The 22,793-nt window shown below is 44.0% G+C and overlaps 1 protein-coding gene across 3 annotated transcripts in view; it reads right to left on the reverse strand.

The window, feature by feature from the left end:
- Positions 1–22,793, reverse strand: part of LOC148673787 (single-stranded DNA-binding protein 2) — a 161,059-nt gene that overhangs the window by 80,962 nt on the left and 57,304 nt on the right. The window lies entirely within an intron of this gene.

Here is a 22,793-nt window from a genome sequence, read left to right on the forward strand (position 1 = left end):
AAAATAAATAAGGGAGTGTGAGAGTGTGAAAGACAGCAGTGAAAAAAATCAAACTCTACAGAGAAGTAAAGCTGGTAAGAATTCAATTTCCACTAAAAATAAAGCCCTGAATGTGAATTAAAACTACATTTATATATTTTATTGACATTTAAGGCAGCTTAGAGAAATGTAGTTCTATTATCCCTTCATGAAGGACTTGAATACCCAAATACGTTTAATCTCTCACAGCACGAGGACAGAGAATATTCCTAACATCCTTAACCGTCATTATCTACAACAGTACTTGCTTAACATTTCTAAATCTTTCAGTACCTGTCAAATCCTCAAAGGCACTGACAAGGTCAGCCCAGTGGACCTCAGAATGAGCAGTGAAATGTGCACCAGGGGACACGAGTGGAAACTGCTGTATATGGAGGTGTGTATCAAACTGAGTTCCTTATGCTGACTGAAACGGGACAACAATGAAAACTAACAATACTGAAACAGTAACAATAATGTTATGATAGAATTATTTAGTCCAACACTAAAACCTCATTTATTGTCTGCAATTGTGGTCAATACGAAAAGATAACACCGCTCTCACATTGTGTCCACAGAAGAGGAACCGGATGCATTTCAGGGCTTAAAGGAATGTGCCACACTGACGGTCTTAAAGAACTGAATAAGAATCCTTCCTTACACTTATACAGAGCTTTCCTGCACACTCCACTCAAAGCATTTTACAGGTAATGAGGACTCTGCTCCACCTCCACCAATATGCAGCCCCACCTGGAGTACACTCACCACACACCAGCTCTCAGTGGGGAGGAGAGCAGAGTGATTAAGTCAGTTCAGAGATGGGGATTATTTGAAGGGCATGTTTGGTAAAGTCCAGGGGGAAATTTGGCCAGGACACCTAATCTTTTCAAGAAACGCCTTGAGATTTTTCATGAGCACGGAGAGTCAGGACCTCAGTTTTACTCCTCATTCAAAGGACAGCACCTTTTTACAATATAGTGTCCCCATCTACACTTGGACATTAGGACCCCTACAGACCACGGGGTGAGCGCCCCCTACTGGCCCCACTAACACCTATTCCAGCAGCAACCTCAGCTTTCCCAGGAGGTCTCCCCATCCAGATACTGGCCAGGCTCACACCTGCTGAGCTTCAGGGGGCTGCCAGCTGTGAGTTTCAGGGTGATGCGGCTGATGGCTATAACAATTGAACTGTTTTAACCTGTAATAGTGGAGAATTCGAACACACTTGGTAAAGCACTGTATTTAAAAACCTCAAAGGCAGTGACAAAGTCAAGCTAGTGAACTTCTTCAGTATTAACAGTGAAACACGAACCGGAGAGCACAAGTGGAGACTACAGGGAAGTGAATTTAAACATGAGAGCAGGAAGTATTTTTTCACACTGTGGGTTCCCGGAGAATGTAGATCAGGATAGCCAGCCATGTTGTCGAAATTGATACCATCACTCCTCTCAAGAAGCAGCTGGATGTGGTTCTCAATTAGCTGCTCACAGCTAAAAGAGCTGGACTGTGCAATACAGTGGGCTCATAAGAAACCAGGTCCCGGAGAAAGGAAGCATTCACTGGTGAGCAAGATAAAATATTCTGCTGAAGCAGATTCAGCTGAAAGAACTGAAAAATCTTTTTTTTTTTTACTCAATTGTGATGCAAAATTAGAATCTTCATCAGTCCATCCATCATCAGAGAGCTGCTTGTTCTTGGTCAGGGACGTAGCCACCCGGGGCCTATCCAGGAAGAACAGGGCACCACTGCAGTTGTACACCCTGGACGGGTCACCAGTCCCCCACAGGCAGTACATTGGGCAGTGGTTATATAGTTGTGGACTAGTAGCTGAGTATGTGTGGGTTTCAAAGGCATCCTCATTATTGTGATAAAGGTCCCTAGAACGAAACTGTGCAAGAGCATATTTTTGTAAATGCCATACTCATCTCTGTTCTTACCCCCTTATGGCCTGCCGAGACCTGAAAATCCCCCCTCCCCCCCAGCAGAAAAAGTGCATGAACTCTGAATCTGGGCTTCCGGACTGGTAAGACTGCACATGATGTCCAAGGACACGAGACTGCAGAATCCAGGTGGGAACTGACCCGTCTCCCAGAGACTCTGACATGAATTGTGCGCCACGAGAAAAACTGAATCTCGGCCACAGTGGAAAAAGAACGAGAAAATGTGAATGAATGGAAAAAATAACTTTTGTTTCGTTTTGAGTTTCACCACACATACATGTTTTCTTGAGGTCCTGAGCCATTGTTTGTAGCTGAATCATTATTCTAAGAATATCTCACTCATCATGACACAGTATATGCTCCACTTGTATAAAAAACAATTTGGCCACCCTAATAACCTCAAAATATTCAACACAGATGGAGAGAGAACTGTCGAGACTTCTGAATCCCACTAAATGTAAATATTGTTGCACAACACTGAAAACTTTGAGTTATTTTACCAAATATTTTATCAAATAATCCATTGCTACAATATATATTGATGGAAAAAAGAAACGCAACACTTCCTCCTCCACACTCTGGCCCCCCTGTCTGCGTGGAACAGGCTGAAGAGTGACTCGTCCGTGAGGAGGACCTGAAGCCACTGCTGACTAGTCCATCGCAGCCTCTGTCTGGCCCAAGCCAGTCGGGTGTGACGTCTAGGAGGTGTGAGCAGAGGGCCTCTGACAGGTCGCCTTGCTCTGTGGCCAGCAGCATGGAGCCACACTGTGGCAGATCTGAACTGATCTCTCAGTTGGACCAGTCTGATTTGTCAGTACTGCTCTGGTGTCGTCACTCGAGTGCAACCGGATCTTGGATGGCCATCTGTCCTGCTGGTCTGCTGAAACCTTCTCTGCAGTTGGGACACAGTGGAGTGGCTTACTTCATAGTGTCTGGCAACGCTGGCACGTGACATGCCTGCCTGCAGCATACCAATGGCCCTCTCCCTTGCTTCTGGTGACATTCAAGGCATTATGGAATGCACAGAAAACTGACTAAGTGTGGCCCTTCTCTTGATGTGGCCTAAGCTTTGAATTAAGGCCTTTTTAAAGGTGACCTGATCAGGCATTGTTCCACCCGGACTTCGTTGGGTAAAAATGCACCTAACGAGCTTTCGTGTGATTGGCAAGTTGCAGTGCCTCACTCCACAAGCTGCATTGCTGGTCAGGGGGCTTAAAAAAAATTGACAACATTTTGTGAAAGTACGTAAGCTATAACTATAGTATTCTCATTCCAGAAAATGTTGAGTTGCTTTTTTCCCATCAGTATATAAGCACTTCTAACTTTCATTACACACAATTTTATATATTTGTCTTTTAATTGGAATTTAATCATTAATAATAATAATTCTTTACACTTATATAGTGCTTTTCTGGACACTCCACTCAAAGCGCTTTACAGGTAATGGGGATCCCCTCCACCACCACCAGTGTGCAGCCCCACCTGGATGATGCGACGGCAGCCATAGTGCGCCAGAACTTTCACCACACACCAGCTCTCAGTGGGGAGGAGAGCAGAGTGATGAAGTCAATTCATAGATGGGGATTATTAGGAGGCTATGGTTGGTAAGGGCCAATGGGAAGTTTGGCCAGGACGCCTATTCTTTTCGAGAAACGCCCTGGGATTTTTAATGACCACAGAGAGTCAGGACCTCGGTTTTACGTCTCATTATGTCTCAAAGGATGGCGCCCGTTTGCAGTATAGTGTCCCCGTTACTATACTGAGGCATTAGGACCCACATGGACAGCAGGGTGAGCGCCCCCTGCTGGCCACACTAACACCTCTTCCAGCAATAACCTTAGTTTTTCCCAGGAGGTCTCCCATCCAGGTACTGACCAGGCTCACACCTGCTGAGCTTCAGTGGGTTGCCACTGAAACGATCTCTCAGATGGACCAGTCTGATTTGTCGGTCCTGCTCTGGTGTGGTCATTCGAGGGCGTGAGTTGCAGAGTGATATGGCTGCTGGCTAATTTAGTCTTAAAGCAGTGCAACAGGTATTCTATAGCTTTCTCAAACAGGTGCACTCATTCTTTCCTATTCAACAGGCTAGGTTTCATATATACTGCTTGTTTCTCTGCTTCTTCAACACTCTCTGATACTTTGTGTGTGAAAATAAGTGAAAAGGCTTCTCAGACCTGAATGAAGAGGTTTGGCAGGGGACGCATGTTGAGTTGCAAGGCCTTCAGTGTGAACAAGGTGACTCTCAAAGTGTTGTACCAGAGCAAAGTTTGCTTATGAAATTCATAAAGCAATAGCGAACCATAAATGTACATATCAAGAAAAAGGGGCAAGATAACTAGAAAGAAAAGTACTGCTGTTTTCACTTAAATTTCATTTTGGGAGTTTCAGTTGGACTATACTTGAAGATAGAAAAATAGACAAATTTTGCAGGAGAAGAAAAGTGCTTAGAAAACCGTCCTGTCAGTGCTTTGCCAAAGACCTTCAGCATAAATAAGATGCTAATTTCCTTCTCCAGCACAATCGCTGGCAAACCATTTCGGGATGTCATCTTAGGAGTTGGTTTTGTTAGATCAGCAATTCCACTAGATTTATACTTCTAACTGTTCTAGGGGGACATGTACAGTATATGAGAGGAAAGTATCTCTGTATAAAAAACACAGCCAAACAGCGGCACTGAAATTTAAAACACAGAACACCTGCGAGCGAAGAAAAAGCGTTTGGGTTTTAGTTAATATAATCTTAACTGTCTTTTGGTACAACGTAAGTGAGGAATTAAACCATCTTGAAGTAACCCGTCATGTCACGCTGTATATCAACTATCAACTGCCAGAATATTCTGGATTCACTTAACTTAAATGTATTCAGTTCTGAGGTTTGGAAATATTACGTCCTTGCATGACTTCTGCGATACCACAGGACTGACAATTAATGCACATTTCTCCTGACAGTGAAAACAGATGTGAGAAAGCTACTTGGTTTTGTATACTAACAGGCACAAAGTCTATTGCTCCACTACCCTTTGGCTGGTAGTTTAACACCTCTCTACAGCTTTCGCAGGACATCAGTTCTACTATGGCCACAACCTACTCTCTGCAACTAAACTTCCTCTGTTTTGATCCCACCCAGGTTTACAAGTGTGTGTCAGCTGGACCCATTAAGTTCTTTGATAACAGTCTAGACACTTGCTCCCTTGGTTATTTCTATGCCTTCCACAGTAGTATTAGGTTAAAGGCAAAACTCTCAGGAGCCTTGGTAAATGAATGACCCTGGTCTCAGCCACTGCTGAATCCCTTCAGTCATAAAGAGCAGTAATCTGGCACACATGTACACTCACACAGTAGCCAACTGCCAGAACTGCCAGTTACTTGAGTAGCCTCAAGGTAACAAATAGCTCACTACCTGGAGTACAGTAGCAAGCCATCTAAAGTGAAACATAGTACTTATTTTACGTATTTAGTGTTACGTACATGTAAGACTTGGTTTATTTCCTCATGTCAATATTAGGGTTTGATATTCTTATAATATAACATAACATTACTTTATTAACCCTTTACAATTTCTTGCATTAGGAATTATATTTTCGCATACCCCAGCTTACTCTCCATGAGACACACAGACAGGGAGAGAGCCTGGGGTCAGAGCGCAGGGTCAGCTATTGTACAGCGCCCCTGGAGCAGCTGGGGTTAAGGGCCTTGCTCAGGAGCCCAACGGAGTAGGATTCCTCTGCCGGCTGCGGGATTTGAACCGGCAACCTTCCAGCCACAGGGGCAGATCCTTAGCCACAGAGCCACCCAGAAACAGTTTGCCTACCGAAGTATCCCAGAAGAGTGCAATACAGGAGGCAGATGTTAAATTCTGGAATCTGGTCGTGTGTTCTTGGAGAGAGTGGTTGGGTGTACTGGGAAAAGGCAGGCAGCGCCACCGCACAACACTCACATGTTGAAACATGGGGACAGAACACAGACACCAATTTACCCAGAGAGTATGTCTTTGGACTAATGGAGCAAACTGGAGCACACAGTGGCCTGGGGCGTGGCCTGCAGCTCTGCATGTGCTGTGGGTGCAGGGGGCGTGGCCTGCAGTTCTGCATGTGCTGTGGGTGCAGGGGGCGTGGCCTGCAGTTCTGCATGTGCTGTGAGTGCAGGGGGCGTGGCCTGCAGTTCTGCATGTGCTGTGAGTGCAGGGGGCGTGGCCTGCAGTTCTGCATGTGCTGTGACTGCAGGGGGCGTGGCCTGCAGTTCTGCATGTGCTGTGAGTGCAGGGGGCGTGGCCTGCAGCTCTGCATGTGCTGTGAGTGCAGGGGGCGTGGCCTGCAGTTCTGCATGTGCTGTGACTGCAGGGGGCGTGGCCTGCAGTTCTGCATGTGCTGTGACTGCAGGGGGCGTGGCCTGCAGTTCTGCATGTGCTGTGACTGCAGGGGGCGTGGCCTGCAGTTCTGCATGTGCTGTGACTGCAGGGGGCGTGGCCTGCAGTTCTGCATGTGCTGTGACTGCAGGGGGCGTGGCCTGCAGTTCTGCATGTGCTGTGACTGTGAGTGCAAGGGGCGTGGCTACATCAGCATGCGGTCAGCAGTAATGCAGCGCCTGCAGTAAGCAAAACAAATTTGGGAGAGGATTCATGGGCTTCCTGGAAAAATGGGGGGGTCTCATTTAGTGTGTTACCAAACCCAGAGGGGCAATGCATTTTGACAGCCTTCTTACATTTCAGATGTCAAGGGAAACTCAGAGCTAGTGTGCACATGCCGTACTGTTCCTTATTGTTATACAGTCCATGCTTTTCTGTTTCCAAGTCTACAATGAATCTCTCAGACCTGAGCCTCGGTAACATGGTTCTGTCATATTACACTTTAGAAATAACATTATCATTTGTAATTAAATATTTTTTTAGAAAATGAAAACAAAACATTTTTATACTGTAATACAATAGATTTGTGTTTCCCAGGGAGCAATCTAAATGTGGTTTGTTCTTCAGTGGAAGCATATTGGCTACACAGAGCATTTCAGCTTTGTCAGGCTGCCAGAGGGACATTTTACTTGTAGAGTTCCTCTGAATTATTCATTATTAAAAACTGAACTACAGAATTCAATTGCATAAATAAAAAAAATGATATAAAAACCAGTGGACCTCCTGATCCATAGGTCAGTGTTCTGTAACAATAAAGTACACAAGTTTTATATGAGCCCTGTAAGCCTTATGTTCATGAGTCTTCTCCCTTTCCCTGACTTTGTCTTTCAACATTGATTTTAATTCATCAAACTGAGGAGTTATTTTATTTTGCACTCAATCAAATTACTGAATGAATGAATGAGTTCACAATAAAGGACTAAGGGTTTATAAGCAAGTCCAATCAGTGGATTAGGTGCAACAGTGAAGGGGTGATACGTACAGTAGTATAATAGGGTTGCAGGGTTAACTGTAGTTGTGTGGGTTCCCATAGGTTTGAAGTGAATATATATGGGTGTGGGGGTGTATGGGTAGAAGTCGCTTGTGTTAGATTTATTTGTAATGTAATTGTACCGTTCGCATATTTTGTAAGTTTCTGTGTGGACAACACATAGCTGCATCGATGCAACTTCTGAGACTTCAGAAGTAAATAAAGTATTATTTTGCATTGCATCCTAATTTAATGGAAAATCAAGCACTTTCCCTGAGTCCCTAGATATGGTACGTTAAAGGCAGTGGCCTGTCTAATACAAACTGTCTTTCTGTTCAAAGCTTCAGAGCAGGGTGAGCGAAGGCTCCCAGACAGTGCCAAGCACTCGGAGACACTGAATAATTCCTCCCTTTACGTCCTTTATTGCTCATGCCTGAAGCCCTGCAGCCAGTGATCACAACCACAAGCTCCAAGGAAGGAAGGGCATTCGGTCTCGAAGGTAACAGCAAGATGAATTAGCAGAGGAATAAATCAAACAATCAATGTCTTTCCCTCATATTCAAGAGCTTTTAAGAAACCGTTTCAAACATGGAAATGTTTTGTTCATGAATAAAACAGGGCAGCAGAATGTATAGTGCTTTATAGTCATCTTTTCTTTTTTTGCGTTTCTTGCTAAAATCCTACAGTGTGGATTCTTCCAAAATTAAATGCTTTCTAGTACCAGGAAAAAAAAACACTCAAAACGTAGTTAAATCCAGATTGTGGTCTAATTACTGGTCATGACCCTACCCTCTGCTAACGCCAATGTAGAAGAATAGACCTACTGTATACACTGCTTTTTGTAGATGCTCATAAATAACAGAGAAAATAATAGTGTTTGATTTCTGCTTTTAGCAAAGCAACCATGGAGACACGCAGAGCTATTACTGTGGGCTAAAGATGGTAACAATGGAGAAAACACCTGCCCTTATGATCACAGGGCATTCAGGCACAGGAGCACTAACCTGTATTGTTGCTTCAGTTTGCATATTATGCCTTGTGACAAGTGGCAAAATATTAAATATTAAGATCCGCAGGGGCCAGACAAGTGTAAAGGTTGCTTATGTGCCACTTAATCCTGTATCATTCCTGGTGGGATGTCCGATCTCTTACATGAGCAAGGCTCTGAATGATTGTTCAATAATCTTGGGACATGGCAGAACTGTCATGTCAGAGTTAACTGTGGTGAATTGGCAATAAAGGCTTAGAAAAGTGGATTCTTGTAGAGTCTACTAATAGGGGGTGCCGCAAAGTAACGGACTCAGCAATAACTGAAGACCGGGGATTGCTAAACAAGAGGCGGTTAAAGAATCTGTGCTTGTGTACTTGGGAGAGCTGGCTTTTACCACTTCAGCTTGTATTTGAAGATCGCGGTGGTTTCTGTGGCTTCACAGGTGCCAGGCTGCGACGCGAAAGGTTGACACGAAGAGCTGGAATCCCACGTCATGAGCAACACACAGCTTTCTTCGGTTTAACCTCAGACTCGGCCCTGCCCTCCCGTCAAGCCGTCCCACCCAGGGGTGGTTCTGGACACCTGCCACCACTGTAGCCTCAGCAAACGTTTTCTTGAGTTCCTTTAAAACGATGAAGTGGGCAAAATTGCCAATCGTTTGGTAGCCCAGCTCCTAGACCAGGATGCATTTCGCTCCTAGACCAGGATGCATTTCTGAGGAACCATCTCAGATCAGCATCAGGACTTGTAAATGAGCAAGGAGCTGCACTGAAAAAGCCGAAGTGCTCTGGTGTACATTCAACATCACGCCACACTCAAGAGGGTTACCTCCTTCATTCTGACTGGGAGGTACGGCTGAGAATAATTTGGCGTCCTGTAGACTTCATATTCCATGGATTACCAGCTGTGTTTTCAATAGCACCCCCAAAATACTGAAGGGGTCTAAAAAACACAAATCTGAAAGCCTTAATAAATTAAGTAAACGAATAATAATAATAATAATAATAATAATAATAATTGCTTACACTTATATATCACTCCTCTGGACACTCCACTCAAAGCGCTTTACAGGTAATGGGGACTCCCCTCCACCACATCCAGTGTGCAGCCCCACCTGGATGATGGGACGGCACCAATATTGCGCCAGAACGCTCCCCACACACCAGCTCTCAGTGGGGAGAAGAGCAGAGTGATGAAGCCAATTCAGAGATGGGGATTATTAGGAGGCCATGGGCGGTAAAGACCAGGGGAAATTTGGCCAGGACACCGGGGTAACAAACACCGTAATCTGATATTGCTCACACCAAAAGATAGCACAGAGTGATGTTCTATCTCACGCAAGCATTTTTTTGGAAGAGTCAATAAACATGTCTCTATATCCCCTATACATTCTGCTTTTAAGTAGAAGTACGAAACACACGTTTCTCTTATAGTATTCACAGGTAAAAGGTTTAGGCTGCCTAGTCTAAGATTTTTCCCTAATCCTCAAGAAAGCTTTGCAGAAGAGGTTGCAGTTTACTGTAGGAGAAAGCATGCAAGCAAATCCACGCATCACAGCCTTAAACTCCCATCCCCTTAAACTTGCTTTGATGTCACCAAATGCTAGATCATGTCATTTTGTGCTTGCTACTCTTTACATATATAAACATAAAAAGAACACAGATCGTTGCTAAAGAGGTTCAAAATCTGTCTCTGGCTGTTTCACAAATTGTTCTAGGTCTTGGCAACACGGCTGCAAAAATAGCCATTGCAAACATTATCAGGATAACTATGAGATTTAAAAATCCCACAGATTATCAGTACACTCTTAGGCTGTGGTTCAAGGAATTAATCAACCACGATACATCACTTTAAGTCAAAGCTCAGTAGAGTAATGTCATCGTACCTACAAAGTGTCTCGAAAACATATTCTACACTACTGGAGACTGAAAATACTGTAGATGTGGTCAAATATCCAGTTTATTAAGAATATATTCTGATAAATGTGCACCTATATGTCAGTGGTGGTCGTTTTTCTGAAAATGTGTAAGCAGGCTGACAAGTCCAATCATCCAATGTGGTCATTTATAGGAACTCCAGGTCAGGCTATTGGTATTAATATGCAAACAAATACAAAAAAAAAAAACACATTTCCACCCTCGATCAAGGCAAACTTCACCAAACACCACAGAATCTCACGCAATGTAATTTAAAACAGCAAGAAGTCATGACACGGAAACTGAAACACTGTCAAATAAAGGCCATTTCGCATGATAAAAACACATACATGATCTAATGTAAGTGTTTATCAATACCTGTTTTAGTCACTGGCCAGCAAGGTCTCCCACTCTTCTAAAGGAGATCTGGTGCAGTGGTTCCTGCTTTGGATGCCTTTTGCTCTTGTTTGGATACCACTGTCTGAATCCCCTAGTCTGTGAGCGAGGGCTGTCAGCAACTTTCAGCAGAGCCTACAGAAAACATCACGCAGACCTACACCTCAAACTCACCTGCAGCTCAAGACTAAATCACTACAGTGAAATATATAAATATATATTATCAATAAAACAAAAATCCCATGAATATTTAGGTGAAATGAACATATAAAGGAGCCGCGATTGAACTGTGAATTCAGTGGCACGATGTCCCTCTCTGATTACTTTCAAATGTAATCGTACCTGCAGCACAGCCTTCCCGTTCAGCATACAGCATCACCAGGGAGAGCAATGGGAATAAAAAAGTATTTTTAAAAACGCCAATGCCGTTCACCGGTACACCTACACAACCCTCAAGGAGACTTGCTGACAAATGCTGTTGTCTGCAGGTCTGCGTCACCACTGTTGTTGGGTACAATGGATTTGCAGGAGCACAGCAGAAAGCATTGTGAAAACATCCAGAGCCAACTGTGACCTGCAACCTGCCCACCAAGGTGACTCACTGCGTAAAAATGTAATTAATCAACTTCAAACACACACGGCTTAATCGCTCAATGAAACAGCTCTGCCCCGTTTTTAATTACTATAACACAATGACCAATATTAGCTAATAATAATTAGCTGCAATTGCACAGTGCCTTTCACCCCAAAGCGCTTTAGACTGTATATACTGTATATATGAGGGAATCCACTCCATCCATCACTGTACTGCGGCACCCCGATAGATGTTGTGGCGCCTTTTATGCACCAGCAGCAAGACTATATTTTATTACATAGGCTATATATTCCTTCTGACACCTTCGCAAAAAGACATTTTAAAATTGGCTGAACAGGAAGAAAACGGATCCAAAAGCATTTGAAGAATCCACTGGAATGATCACCTACAGTACGATCTCGCAATGAGAGCACGCAAGAGCAGAGATGAACACTGTACTGTAAAGACAAATGTACTAATACCCTGCTTGGGAAAAGTACAGAAGAGGGGGAAAGGCTGCTGCTGACGAGCTCTGAAACTTGCAGCTGCTGCTCAGCTCAACGTGCAAGTGGCTGACTGGCTACATCAGTTGAGTCAAACTGCTCACTGTGTTGCAAAGTCTCCCTTCGCCTCTCTCCGCATCATCCACAGGGGACCAGGCAGTGGATTTTCTTAACTCCAGCTAATTACTGCACACATTATCTAGTGTCTGCTGCGTATGCTAATAAAAGTGACGAGCTTCATGCAATACAGCTAAAAAGGAAAATCCCAGAAGTCTCATATTGCTGCTCTATATTGGTAAAGAGCCTTTCTTGTAGTGAGGTTCACTTCCTCTAACAGGCCAAGATCTCATTCCAGCCTTGATAATATAGCCTGTCTGTTAGCCAATTCCAAGCTAGAGGAAATATTACATATGTAGAACAACTGCCCATTTTCTGAAGCATGCAATACCCGGAGTAAAAGTTTGTTTGTGAAGAAGAAAAGCATGGTGCAAGCTGAGTTTCACAGGCTGAAACAGCGACCTGAACAAACCTGATGGCAGTAACAGAGAGCCCAGGGACACTTGGAAATGCTGGGCTGCAATGCCTTTGTCCCGTTAACCGCTGGGTCTGAGCCCAGCATGCACAGCCTGGCTCTCTTCAAACTCTGGTAAGAGCGTGTCTGCACCGGGGCCACGCAGAATCCACACTGCTGTCCGGCAATAGAGCTCCTGATGCTCTGCTGCTGACAGCTGCTCAGGTTCACTCTTCATTATAAAATGTCCCTGCAAAGACAACAGGGACCTGTGTTCTCGGGCGTCTCAGGACAACATAAAAATCTAGATGGTTATACTCCTAGCGCCTTCATAGGAGACTGTAAAATGCCAAACTACTTTCCATTCACAAGCCACTCAAAACATCTTGAAAGAGTAAGAAGCATGCTACTTGGAACTAGAAGCTGGCGAACAGGCCTGCAGAACGATTGCAGCACACAAGACACAATGAATAGCAGATTCCCTTCAAGCTACAGCACAGCCCTGCCAAACAACAAAAAAAGAGGGCTTCCAAGTGACTCTGTGCAAGAAAAATGTCAACTTCAAAATGTTCTGCAGCGCTTAGGGAGGGCACTTTGTAGTGAGAATCCGAAAGTGTGAGAAACAAGCAGCTTTCGCGTTGATTAGCCACGGGCCCTGCTTTTGTCAGTAAGAATCTCATTGCTGCTTAAAAGGGTAGTCAGTATCACCTGTTCTTTCCTCTAATTTCACTTCTCGCTCGCTTCATATCCTGCTGCGTCTGGTTGCCAGGAGTCTCTGGATGCTAAATTTAAAATCCAGCTGTGGTGACACCAGGACCGGGAGGAAGAAGCAGACTTCACCGACAGTGCTGCACCCGGTGGGGGGTGGGGAACCAGGGGGACAGGTGAAAAGACACACAGATAAAAACCTTCAGGGTTACGAACCCCACCACATCCCCCAAAATAACTAAATCCAGTTAATTACATTAGTGTCAATGCCCTTCTACTCTGCTCACAGAAAATCATTTCACAAAGCACATTTTCATGTTCTAGGATTATATTTGTGAAGTAAAAAAAACCCACACATCCCACAGATGATTGCAATTATTATTAGCAGTAGCTGCAGAACTATTAGTAATTGCAGTAGACGTGCTAGCAGTGGTATATTATTACAGAGACAAGCCTGGCAACATTACGGTTTTGACATTTACACTGAAGGGAATGTAAGGCACACAGCACTGCTGTGCTCGGGAACACATGTCCCACTCACTGAACAGCCAGGAGAATTAGGGAAGATAATGCACATGGCTTTGAAACTGCATTTACAGAGCAATCACAGCAGTTACAGAGCAATCAATACCACCGATAAGCAGCAGACTTCAAAAACAGATCTATCAATACAATGAAATACAAAATATAGTTCTCTATAATGCTCCGTATGCCGAGGAATCCCAGAGTGTTTTAACAAAGCCGCCCTGCTAGCTGCTCAGATTTCATCTGTTCACTTGTGCAAGCATATGGAATTATGCATCTCGTCAGGAAATCACCCTTTGCTATTAGAAACAGATTTCTTAAGAGAATCCCTCTGCCCACAAAACATCTTAAAAATTTCAACAATCCAGAAACACAAAACGTACCCATCCTGAAAAGTCCATCCAAAGCTTGGAACTTGCCTATCCCAGTATTAAAAAAAAAACACCCTTAACACAGACATCAGAATGGTCACAAAGAAGAGGAGGCCATTCGACCCCAGTAGCCCTTAACTAATTTGTGGCAGAAGCTGAAGCTCAACACAGAGGTGACAAATACACACCCATAACAGAAAACTGGCATACAATAACCCCAGAACTATTATCCCTCACAGCACTGAAAAGACAAAGAACACTACAGACCTTCCCTGCTGCAGTGTTTTGTGTGGTGTACATAGGAGTCAGGGAAGATCCTTTCTGTGCATTGAATTACACAATCTAAAGTACAATTTATCAATAAATAAACAGCTCTGGGAGACTTTCTATAATTACATCCCTTGTCCGCCCCTCTGGAGATACTAGCTGATCATAACCATCTATGAAGAATTTAATTAATAACCAACAACGAAGGCTGGCTTTCAGCAATTGAAGAACTCTGACATTACTGCACTAGACACTGGATTAAGACTAAATAAGACGCCCATTAGGATTGCAAATAATATGCAGGGACATTCCTGTGATTAATTATTCTCCTCGAGATAAGGGTAAAATGAATAACAAATTTGCAGTACACGCAACCCACCCATACCCATCAGATTTATAACATAATTAAGAGCCTGGTCATCTCTCACAGTTTTCTGCTGTAAATTCAGATCTTTGCACTTTCCCTGGGATTTTACTGTGGCTTCATGCTGTGCTACACTGGAGCAGGGGACCAGCTGTCTTAAGGGATTGCACCAACGACACCAATGCTGAGTCAAACACAGCAGTCAAAAGCAATCACAGCTGCCAGCCACGCCCATCCACCAGGATCAATAACAGGACCAATCTGCTTTATCCAACAGGACGGCGCAGGGCAGCCGGAGCCCATCCTGGGAAGCCAGAGCACAGCCATCAGCGCTTCTTCAGGAAGCCAAAAATAAAAGCATCTTTAAAAGCTGATAAATGCACGATTATAGTTTGAACACTTTCAAAAATTATTTTTTCAAAACAAAACCGCAAGTACGACTGACCACATATTGCTAATCTAACTTGCCACATTGAATTGCTTCATTTGTTTGCTGCAACGGGCCTTTTAAAAAAAAATGTATTTATGATGTGTACTGACATTACTATTACGGCTCGTTCAACAATCTATCAATCTTCTCCATTCACAAGTACATTTACTCTAACTGGATAGCCGATCAATTGACGTTGCGCTTACTGAAAGTTGTGTTTGAGGGTGCCTTGTCCTACGTTGAAAAGCTGTAATAACGTGTGAAAGGGTAGGCTGTAATAATTTCCACAGTCTTGGGTTTTGGAGCTTATTCAGCCACCTGTGCAGTTTCTTGATCTTCTGTGGCTCTGGTGATCACACTGGAACATTTGCGCACTTGTAGGGGCAACTTGCCCAGTACCCCTGCAATAAAGAATTCTACTATACTTCACTATTCACCAAAGTGCTCCAGTGCTGGACTCTCTTCACATTATATGAAGGATGGTGGTACATGAGGTGGCAGTAAACACAAAACTAAGAAGCCTTACTTTTAGCACTGAAAAGCAAGTCATTCAAACACAACAAAACTTTTATTTTTTGCTCGGCAATACCAAAAGCACTGGGAATTGTTTATTAGAGGAGACAGAAAAACGTGGAAACGTACAGAAGCAGACTGGGAAAACAAGATCGTATGTACAAAAAAGTGGCTTCTGCAGAGACAAGGTAGTCATCCAAGCGAATGTTCACACAAGAAGTGGTGTAGCACAATTTCTAACGAACACGACCCAGGTTTTCTTTTGATCAACTCTCATCTTGGGAGAGAAGGAAGTACATTGCTCATCCTCAGAGCTTCACCTCTGAAAACCACACTCCTGAAGTTTTTTATAAAGCAAGCTGCTACTGGAATAGAAAGTAGTCTTTAGAACTGCTGGCAGTCAATACTTTTCCTTGCATGCGAAGAGGCTTGTGGGATAAATCATGATGCAGTACAACATATACTTAGCAAAAACAATTGCACTGCATCATGAAGCAGGTCCTACCACGAGAAAAAGAAGGAATCACAGTTAAATAAAAAGAAACAGTTTATTAGAAATCAAGATCATCATCAGGCCTTCCGCAGTTTAGCTGCACTGCATGTAAGCGCATTCATGATGTACTGTATACATCCTGAGCAGTCAACTTTAAACACACAGCTATTGTGTCAAAATCCGAGAACATATGATTTTGCTCCTGTTGGAGCATACGGGCTCGACTGAAGGAAAGGAGCTGAAACTGAATAAATCCATGTGATCTGTTCATCACCATGCAAAAGCGTTTGAATAATGCGCCTCAGAGGGGAAGGTGGATTTTCTGGGGCAATGCTACTAAGGCTAAAGTAAGCAGGCAATGGGCAGGACTGCAGCAGAGACAGCAGTGCCTTCTACCTCTGAACAAGGGGATACAGATTAGTGATTTCATGCTGCTACCAGACGCATCCAAAGCATACATGCACACGCCATCGCCTACAGAAGCAATAACTGCTATGTCTCAGCCCTTCTCGTGAGAAGCGCTGCATTTGTAAGAGATATTCAAAACTCGCTGAGTTCAACGGAACAGAGAGGTTTCTTTTTTTTTAAGGAAAGGGCCCACTGCCGCTTCAGATCCTATTAAAAATGAATCTCTGCCGAAAAACTGAAGGACCACCTGCATCTTCCCAAATCCCCAGGCAGCTCTTCTCTGTGCAGGCTGCTGCATTATACAAGAATGAGCTGAGCGGAGAGTGCCAGCCTGCCTCCGTTCTGAGCGCTTTCCCCTCTCCGCTCATTAATCATTTACCAACACCCAGCTCCCACCACCTCAAACCGTCTACCAGCGCTTCAGCAGCAGCTTAACCCTTTCCTAAAGGTGGGGATCCAGCAGCCCTTCCCTCCGCAGACACTGCCTGATCCTCCCAGATCCCACACGCGCAGCTCCTGCGGCACTGAAAGGACCGAGGACACACCAACCGCCGGCGGCGCTTCAGGTTATGGGACGGAAAAGGCAGTTAACGAAAGCTTTAAAATGCTAGAAACATGTCAAGGTGAAGCAAGGACAGAGCGGCAGAAATCAGTCGCCAAGGTGACATAACATTGTTAATTAACAGGTGAATCAAGAATTTATTTCTGAACGGCTGGATGAACTCACGGAGCTCACCGCGTGCCCCTGCACCATTCTCTGGCAAGACAGAATCAGTCAGTTTTCTCCATCAGCAGTCCCTCCCTGAGACTCCTTTGTTTCCAGTAGTGAGAGGAACAGCTGTAACTACTACAAATGCACTTGGCCGACGCATTCATCCGATGTTTGTCCGACTGGGAACAATGAAGGCAAAGCACTTGGATCAGTGTCTCACCTGGGATGTGACCCCACAGTTCAGATCTCTAACCCCCACCCCACACATGAACACAGTTATGCCAGCAGCCATATCACCCTGCAGCTCACAGCTGGCAGCCCACTGGAGCTCAGCAGGTGTGAGCCTGGTCAGTACCTGGAGGGGAGACCTCCTGGGAAAAACTAAGGTTTGAGTGGAGTGTCCAGAAAAGCGCTATATAAGTGTAAGCAATTATTATTATTATTATTATTATAATTATTATTATTAGAGACACTCCTTGACTTGCGTAACTGTGCCAGAAAGCCATGCACACGTGCTGTTATAGTACTCTTGTTATTTTCTAGCTTGACAGCAGCAAAGTTTCCTCTCCTATTCCAAGTACTGCTTTGCCCCCATTCACGGCTTTTGTAATTAAAACGCACTCAAAATTTTCTTCAGTAAAATGGAAAAAAATAATTTGTGGATCTCTGTGGAAATAAAAAGAAAAACTCGCGGGTTAAACACAGGAAGCTATTTAAGGAAGTTGTACACTCCTGGAAGTCATTTCCCCCTTCGTACACAAATCCGCAGAAGAAAAAAAATCTGAAAAAACGCGGTACAGTATTTCTGCTGAGCCCTGCTGACTCGTGCATGTGAACCTGTTGGCTGTAGCGCTCAACTGTCATGACATTCACTAGCACCTCTTGGGGTGCAGCAGTCCCCACCCTGCGCACTGTACTTGGGGCCCGCTAGCTGAGGCCCCTGGGCACCGAAAACAAACCCTGTTAAAACTGCTGTAGATAGCTCAGTGGTCACGTCTGACATGACCCCAGAGCACGACAAGATGCTCATTACATGTTATATAAAGTTGACAAATATGACACATAATATTGTCAACAGTATTACTTTTGATTATACCTTGAAATTTTGGGGAATACATACTGTACTGTAATTACGTACTGTATTTTTGGACGAATAATGTAAATTAAAAGAATATACAGTAAGAACAGAGCAGGATTATTCACAGCCCATAAAAACAATGTCCTCACTAAATATACATATATTGTATACACATGCAATACATACTGTCGAAAAACAGATCTTTATATTATTAACTGTAAATGGCTTTAACCAGGTGATCTTACAGCACAGATTTACATTTGCAATTTATATTACCTGTAAGCAAAAGGAACACAGTAAGATAAAATAAATATTCAGGGGCTCACGTTAAAAATCAAAAATATTGTTTAACTCATTGAGCTGAAGGCTTTGTCCAAAGCAATTCCTTCAATTTAATGAACTGCTGGTTTGCATAAACTCACATAAAATGAAAATACTTTTGTTTACGGGCTCTGCAGCACACAAGAAGCGTCTGCAAGGAATGCCTGCTATTTCTGCCTTCTTTCCCAACTTCCTACTTGCACACAAGCCAGAAGCCCGGCGATGGGCAGCGACTGCTCACGACCGGGGCTCCTCCCCCCGCGGACACCTGTCTCTGTGTGAACGGCCCCCGAGAGCTGTGGCTCTCCTCCTCTATCCGAGACGGGCAGCTCTCCCGAAAAGCCTCCGGGGGCTGCCGGCGCCGCTCAGACGCTGCTCAGGCGACTGATACCTTTCCCGGGACTTCGGCCTCCAGGGACGAGGCAGAAGAGAAAGCCTCTTCCAGAGCTGGATATGGCCCCACACACCCCGTGCCGGTGCGCACAAGGCTCCAGAGCCGAAACGTTTCCTTTCTTTTCTTCTCTTTTCAGCCTGGAATAAACCTTTACTTGTTCCTTCGCAAAGATCCAAATGTACCTCCAACCCTGTACCGTCGACGGGTTTATCGCCTCGGCTTACATAAGATAAGATCACTTTATTGGCCATATACAATTTCTTGTATTAAGAATTTGTCTTTCCGCGTTCCCCAACAGACAGGGAGAGAAGCTTGGGGCGAGAGCGCAGGGTCAGCCGTTTATACAGCACCCCTGGAGTAGCTGGGGTGAAGGGCCTCGCTCAGGGGCCCAACGGAGTAGGATTCCTCTGCCGGCCGCAGGATTTGAACCGGCAGCCTTCCAGCCACAGGCGCAGATCCTGAGCCACAGAGCCACTGCTCCGCCCCACATGTAGAGACTGAAGGATTGCCCACCTGAGGAATTCCAAAGGCAGCTCAATAGCAAACTTTTAACGAGGCCCTGGCAGTGCGCGGATATATGATGCTTCTCTTCCGATCATTTACTGTATATCAACATTACCACACAGACCTGCATACCAGCCTTGGCCCTGTAGGTGGAGATACTCATAGGAAATGACCCCTGAATTGCAACAGTAGGAAGTGAACAAAACAGATCCACAATATTTCTCCTGATATAAACAGAGGAAAAAAAAGAATACACTTATATGACATTCTCTGCAAAATGTGCCAGGCAAGATCTAAACTTTGCAGTACCAAAACAGCCCCTTTTGCATAGTTTTGTCTTTAATATTCATAGTTGCCAAGAATCCAGCAGCTGTGTATGACCAAAGAACAAAAAGCCAAAAAAGTTTTCTTCAACCCGGAAATCACACACAAAATAAAAAAAAACACTTTGGTTCCTTTTGAAAATATTGAATATTGTTTTTTTAAAAGCGCTTGCATGAATATTTTCCTCTGTGAAGGTACCACATGTCCAGCATTCTGGCTGCCAAGACAATCCTGGAGTGCGGTAGGCACAGCATTAAAAACAGGACAGCAGAGGGCATGTGTGGTAACAGCCCAATTACAAACCAAGCACACTGCCAGGAAAAAAAGGTCCAGGTTAGTGCTTAAAAGAATCTAAAGTTTCAGCATGACGAAAGTTATCCGGACCAGAGATCCGCAAATGGGGACACGGCGAATAAAGAAATAATTAGCTGGATAAGAGATGATGTACCTTTTGGAGGAAAGACAGGTTTAACTCAACTTACTAAGGTGGCTGCCGTAATATTTAAATGAATGTGGCAAATTTGTATTCACAATTAAAGCAATTTAATTAATAAAACAATAAGAACTCCCTCTGTTCCTAGAAGTTCAGTGAAAGCAATGACACTTTCAAGCAATTAAAATGTTCCCCTTAGTACCATTTGATTCACACTTCCTCCTCTAATCGTAAGAGATCACAGGTTTGGTAAAACGAGAAAAGGCCCTTGTACAAGTGGGCACCCTTGTGATTAGTCGCACCACGTAGACACTGAGAAGAAAACACTGAAAAATGCAGCTTATGACAACGTTTTGCAGCGGGAGTTAGAGACTGTCCACTTCTGCAATTCAATGGCACGTTCAAATCTCAGTTAGGCTGATCGAGAAGCGCGTACTGACGTTTTCCATCCCCGCATCTGCACAGATCTGTGTGAAAGCCAGCGCCTATTATGAAAGAAAACGGTGCCACACACATTCTCGGAGAAGCACTATTGATCTGCTGATGCTTTTAAAGCAACCCTTCCACAGACTTACACCACAACACACAAATTGCCAAGACCAACAGGGGGATGCATCAACCTGATGATCTAAGGCACAGTGAACAGAGCAAGCCCTTGGGATCGTGAATGATGGACCCTCTTCAGAACAGGTGAATAACAACTTCCTGGGAGCTGATCTGGCAACAGTCTGCCCTCTGTTAACAGCGAGCTTCTACTAGGAACCCGAAAACCCGTGTTCAAAACTGGTTTTGTCTCGGGCTGAAGTTTTTTATTTTAAACGCAGAATCCTGAACGGCATTGCTTGTCATGAATGTTAGAAACGAATCGTGCCTCTGCCCTGTGGCTGGGCCCTGCTCAGAGTCTAGCAGGTCGCTGTGATCCAAGGCTGAGCAGGAGGAAAGAGAGTTGATGCCCCCCTCAGTCAAGGGCCAGGTTTTCGCAGGGTTCGCTCCTGCTCTTGCAGCTCCAGGTTCCCAAACGTGAGGAGCACGACCCCGCTGAACAGGGAGAGAATATGCACAGGATTCTGGATTTGTGAAAAGGAAATCCAGTTTTCATAAGGTACAAGAAACATGTTGGATAACACAATGACTCCCCCTATTAAAAAAACACATATTCTGCTCTGCACTTCACCATCATTATCAGGAAAGGGACCAAAACCAGCACTACCATCACAGTACAAAACTCAAGTTATATATAAGTTCTCAAACAAACGTACAGCATTTTGCTCTTACTTTGGATAAATGCAAGATGTGTAACTTACAGTTTTATAAAAAAAAACATCAAAATCTTCATATTCTTCTCCTTCTTGGAGAATATCCTACTTAAGTAAATAAAATAGCTGGCGAAAAGGAAAGCTGAAAGTTCTCCGACGAGAGCACAAGAGTATTCATGAGAGTATTAAACTCACATTCACTCACTTACACAGCCCCAGAGAAGAGGCGTGCCACTCCGGCTGGCGCAACAAAGATACCTGTCCCTCTGCCGTTCGCTCAAATTCATGCACATTCCTCCTAAAAGGAAGGAATACCGGTTGTTCCCTTCTATCCGCTGTTATCTGAACAGGTAGAACGACACTAATTAACCTACGCAGTGAGTTAACCGAGAATGTATAGACAAAGTATAACAGGATGCAACTTTTGCAGGATATTAAAACAAGAAACAACAGCTCTGACATTTGCTTCTGCGTTTGAAATGGTGAGACGCATCTGGAATGGTCAGACGGAGAGGTAAATCTTTTTTTTTTGTCATACAATGACCACAACAATGAATTTTAACAAGCTTGAAAGGAAAGGCATTGATCCTCTCCCCCTGCTCAGTGATTTGCAATGACATTAGTGCGACTCCCAGCACTAATCCGCCGTGTAAGTCTTTGATGGATTCGGGCCTGACCCACAGCTGTGTTATGTGGCCAACCATAATGTGGTCATCCAGGCATCTTCCTGTGACTTGCAGTTTTTATTGCATTTTGAACAATGAGACTGCATGTTGTGCATTCCAATGCACCTCACAATCGCAGTGCACTGCCTTTCAGATAACGGGGTGCTTTCTTCCTCTCGCGCCACATACACATTGCACCATGAAGCGAGCGAGTGCATTTGAGCAACCGAAAACCCTAAAAACACACGATAGATAACTTCCACTTTGCATTCCACGAACCAAAACTGGCCATCTAGGATAAACAAAAAATGGTTTAGGAAACTGCCTATGTATTTTCGCAACCCGAAACACAGTTCCAAGCTTCAGTAATCAGAACTTGCCCTTATGGTTTTCTACACATGTAAGACGATAATAAGATGTTCCAATGGTATGGATTTCTATCTCAGTACTTATTCGTTTTCAGATTTGAATGTCTGTTTTTTTTTTTGCCATGGGTTACTACAGAACACCACAGTGACACACAGTAAGATGGATGTCAGGAAGGAAACGTGAAACGAACAAAAAAGCCAAACGCTCGAACACAGTACATAGATACTAAATATAAACACGAAAGGTTATTATGTATACAAGCTAGAGGGAAGTCTACCAAGCTCCTTAATCAAAACCATATCATTTTTTTCTGAAACTCTGTTGTAAAACCACAGAGCTCTTTGGAACAGCCGTAGTGAGTCAGTATTTGGGTAAACTGGGCCCCCCTTTTGACATTCAAAATCATTAATAAAACCCATAAAACATCTGAGACCA

The sequence above is a fragment of the Lepisosteus platostomus genome, chromosome 4 (genome assembly GCF_059453375.1).
Source record: "Lepisosteus platostomus isolate fLepPlt1 chromosome 4, fLepPlt1.hap1, whole genome shotgun sequence".
Taxonomy (NCBI): Eukaryota; Metazoa; Chordata; class Actinopteri; order Semionotiformes; family Lepisosteidae; genus Lepisosteus; species Lepisosteus platostomus.